Consider the following 5000-nt stretch of genomic DNA (forward strand, 5'->3'; position numbering starts at 1 on the left):
CCCACCCAGACCTGCAGTAGTACCACCCTGATATTGATTCACAATTATTCCAGGTAAAATGTTATTGGACAATACGACAATCTGATTGGATCAGAGGGCAGGGATGACTGTGGGAACATACTGTATATACATGATAGGACTCAATATAAAAAGCCACTTCAATAACTGAACGATTCAACTGAATAAATGAAATGATGGGACCACTCCCTTAACCTTTAACCTTTAACCTCAATATCGCAATGAAATAGCCACTCTAAAGGTTTGGGTCAGCTAGCTGTCACTGTCTCTCTGCACTGAACTGAATGGTGAGAAAAATGCCTCTCTCCTAGAAAAGGATAAGTTGGTACTTACATTATGCTTCAGGTCAATTAGTTATCAATGTCACTCCATTGAACTGGATGGTGAGTATCCTAATAGAAGAGTATCACGCTGGTTAAAAGACATGTACATGTTTTAGGTCAAATAGCGATCGCAGTCGGTCGCTCCAATCTCGTGATTGGGGAGAAACCCTCTCAGAGAAGTATCCGGCTGGTAAATGGCCACTTACTGTGTGTCAACTGTCGTTCTATTGAAATGAGAATCTGCTAGAAATGTTCCTCCGTTCAAATGCCGCCTGCTAGAAATATCTCTCCATTGAAGTGAATGGTGAGAACTCTCTCTCCCAGGGGACGGTTAGTTGTTCTGTAGTAACTGGCTCTCCGCCATGTCCCGGAGGAGGGGATGGGATCAGGAGATGAGGGTTGAACTCCCACATGGCTCCGATCATGATGACTCACATCTGACATCTCAGTACAGTACATTTGTCATCATGGGGATTAGAACTATGTGGAATTATGTGTGTGATTTAAATCAAAACACAACCAGGGATGAAAAACATGTCGAATGTGATAACCGATGAACTGTAACTGGGAAACTCTCGACTTCACTTTCGAGCGACAACAACAGTGCAGTGGATGGAAGGGAACACACCGGAGCCCTGAAATGACCATGGAAACTCAGAAGAAACTATATTATGAAGTGTTTGGAAAACAAAACACAGTTCAAAAAGTACAAGCGCAACCAACTGATACAGAAACGCGGTCAGTGTGATTCACCTTCCTGTCAGCCACAGACCACAAGGCTGGGAGGCAGCTGGCTGGAGCCTCAATACAATAACACCCTGGAGGACCTGGTGACTAGCTGGCAGCTCTCACGCATGGCTTCACTCTTACACATACACTCATACACATACACTCATCACAAAACCATTAACACAAAGGTTGATGGATGGATAGACAGACAGACATACAGATAGATAGATAGATAGATAGATAGATAGATAGATAGACAGATAGATAGATAGATAGGTAGACAGACGGACGGACGGACGGACGGACGGACAGATAGATAGACAGACACACACACACAGACAGACACACACACACAGACAGACAGACACACAGACAGACAGAACACAGGGTGGAACTCTCCAGAGAGGAGTTCATGGAGTGTGTCAAAACCATCAGAACCATCAGGACCATCAGAACCATCAGAACTATCAGAACCATCAGAATCATCAGAACTCATTCAAACAGCAATCGAAGCACAAAGCTAAGCAGGAAGCGTGCTGCTGTGGTTAGAGTCGCAAGATCATGATAAACTGTTCCTCAAAACCATGGCTGGTCACATGACTGGTCACAACAAGTAGCTCCTAAACAGACTAGAAACTGGGTGTTGAAATAGAGCTTCAGTTCTCTGCAGATTCAGCATATATATGCATGTGACATGACTTTCTCTCTGTGTACAGTGTCTTAGTCTGAGGACAGAGAAAGGCTTCCAAGAACCTTTTTTTCTAAGGCTTTGGTTCTAGAAAGATAGATACGTAGATAGATAGAGAGATCGATAGACAGACAGACAGACAGACAGACAAAACCATAACCCTAACCCGACTGACCGATAGGCTTCTAATAACCTTTTTTTCTAAGGCTTTAGTTCTAGAAAGATAGACCGACCGACAGACAGACACTGTAGATAAGATGGGACATTTCCTCACCTGAAGAGAAGGCAGGTCCACGTGCTGGAGGCTGAAAAGCAGGAGTGAGACAGGAAGAGTGAGACAGGAAGAGTGAGACAGGAGGAGTGAGACAGGAGGAGTGAGACAGGAGGAGTGAGACAGGAGGAGTGAGACAGGAGGAGTGAGACAGGAAGAGTGAGACAGGAGGAGTGAGACAGGAGGAGTGAGACAGGAGGAGTGAGACAGGAGGAGAGGATGAGAGGAAGAGTGTTTACACCAACCAGTCCAGTCCAGTCCAGAGCCTGAAGTAGGGCCTCAAGGACAGGGTCACAGTTCAACCAACAACACGACAGCAGCGTCACAGGGACCATAAGGACTTACCTGGCTGACCGTGACTACTTTGTAGCCCTTGGTGACCATAAGTCAAAAAATTATAGCACAACCTGTGGAGTTCCCCAGGGGTCCATTTTAGGACCGTTGCTTTTTAGCCTATACATGCTACCCCTCAGTTCTGTTATCAAGAAGCATAGCGTTAACTACCACAGCTATGCTGACGACACTCAGCTTTATATCTCAGTAACTCCCAACGACTACAAAATGATCGACCACCTGATAGACTGTATTGCCGATATTAATATTTGGATGACACAAAACTTTCTCCAACTCAATCAAGAAAAAACAGAGGTATTGATCATTGGCGAGAAAACTGGGAGAGAGAAATTATCTGCACACTTGAAAACACTAGCTCTTAACACTAAGTGTCAGGCCAGGAATCTTGGTGTCATAATTGACCCAGATCTAAATTTTGAAACTCATATAAATAACACTATTAAAACATCCTTCTACCATCTAAGAAACATCACTAAGGTACAATCATTTCTCTCCCAGGCAGACACTGAAAAATTAATGCATGCGTTTGTTACTAGTAGGCTAGATTACTGTAATGCTCTCCTGACAGGTCTCCCCAAAAAAATGATAAATAGACTACAAATGGTTCAAAATGCTGCTGCTCGTGTCCTTACTAGGACCAAACGGAGAGCGCACATCACACCTGTCTTGAGATCACTACACTGGCTCCCTGTCAGTCATAGAATAGACTTCAAGATCCTTTTACTAGTTTATAAATCACTTCACTGTGATGCACCCAATTACATGGTGGACATGCTCATAAGATACACACCAGCTAGACCCTTACGGTCTAGTGGCACGGAACTTTTAATAGTGCCAGAGGCTAGGACAAAGAGATTTGGAGGATCAGCTTTTAGCATATATGCTCCTAGATTGTGGAACACCCTACCTGAGGGCCTGAGGTTGTCTAAAACTCAGGACATTTTTAAGCGTGACCTCAAAACCTACTTATTCAATGTCGCCTTTTGATACTAAGGGAGACATTGGACATTATAGAACTAGGATCACTAGGCCACTACACCATACTCGTGTTTTTGAGATTTGTATTGACAGGAAAATGGACCCGGGTGCTGATGAGGCACTGTCAGCTCCAAATAGCACCTAGAGCAGTACTGGAACCGGTACAAGAGTGTACCAGGACCACCATCAGGTTGTATTGCTGTCATCTTTACTGTCTCTATTGTGTTGTTGCATTATAACTGTGCTTAAGTTTCTCTTTTGGCAGGACCTGTGACCATACTGGATGCAGAACGATGCAAATACAACACAAAATTTATGGACAGTGTGTACGCCGATAATATGCAAGGAATTTTTCCTGGATACATGGTGTACAGGTTTTTGCCCTTGCTTGCTTGCTTTGTGCCGGTGGTCCTGTCCTCCCCTGGGGGACCGCTGGGTACTGGTAAGCAAACTGGCTAGTAGTCGCTCTATTGGTAGAGGGCTGCAAGGGAATTTTTTCCTGGCTACATAGTATACAGGTTTTTTACTTTTGCCTGCTCGCGGCTCTGTCAGTATTGATTGATTGATTGACTGATTGACTGAACATTTTCATTGTGTGAAGCGCATTGAGTTGCATCTTGTAAGAAATGCGCTATACAAATAAAATTTGATTTGATTTGATTTGATAAGAACATTCAGATGTAATGCATTCAGTGGGCATCAGAGAGCCTCTCGGCAGAGCTGCATGGTGGGGACCAGCTTTAGAGTCAATGTGACCGGATGACGAGCCTCCTGGTGGAGCTCCTCTACAGGGATCACTATGTTGGCAACAAGGTGGTCCTCAACACAGAGCTGCTGGATCTTCTACATCCATCTAGCTGAACTCTTATTCGGTTGTTAAGTCTGACGTCAAACGTGACGTTTAGCAATTTCCGGGTCCAAACCAGAAATTCCCTCCACCAGAGTACCAGTGTACTAAAGCACCAGAGTACCAGTGTACTAAAGCACCAGAGTACCAGTGTACTAAAGCACCAGAGTACCAGTGTACTACAGCACCAGAGTACCAGTGTACTAAAGCACCAGAGTACCAGTGTACTAAAGCACCAGAGTACCAGTGTACTAAAGCACCAGAGTACCAGTGTACTAAAGCACCAGAGTACCAGAGTACTAAAGCACCAGAGTACCAGTGTACTAAAGCACCAGAGTACCAGTGTACTAAAGCACCAGAGTACCAGTGTACTAAAGCACCAGAGTACCAGTGTACTAAAGCACCAGAGTACCAGTGTACTACAGCACCAGAGTACCAGTGTACTAAAGCACCAGAGTACCAGTGTACTAAAGCACCAGAGTACCAGTGTACTAAAGCACTATAGTACCAGTGTACTAAAGCACCAGAGTACCAGTGTACTAAAGCACCAGAGTACCAGTGTACTAAAGCACCAGAGTACCAGTGTACTAAAGCACCAGAGTACCAGTGTACTAAAGCACCAGAGTACCAGTGTACTAAAGCACCAGAGTACCAGTGTACTAAAGCACCAGAGTACCAGTGTACTAAAGCACCAGAGTACCAGTGTACTAAAGCACCAGAGTACCAGTGTACTAAAGCACCAGAGTACCAGTGTACTAAAGCACCAGAGTACCAGTGTACTAAAGCACCAGA

At 44.5% G+C, this 5000-nt stretch overlaps 1 protein-coding gene across 1 annotated transcript in view; it reads right to left on the reverse strand.

The window, feature by feature from the left end:
- Positions 1–5000, reverse strand: part of LOC308162923 (interleukin-1 receptor type 1) — a 27652-nt gene that overhangs the window by 20313 nt on the left and 2339 nt on the right. The window contains exon 3 of the mRNA XM_080537064.1: positions 2033–2063. The gene's annotated coding sequence lies outside the window, so the exon portion shown is untranslated. The remainder of the gene's footprint in view (positions 1–2032; positions 2064–5000) is intronic.

Source organism: Nansenia antarctica (genome assembly GCF_963989245.1).
Source record: "Nansenia antarctica genome assembly, chromosome: 7".
Classification (NCBI taxonomy): Eukaryota; Metazoa; Chordata; class Actinopteri; order Argentiniformes; family Microstomatidae; genus Nansenia; species Nansenia antarctica.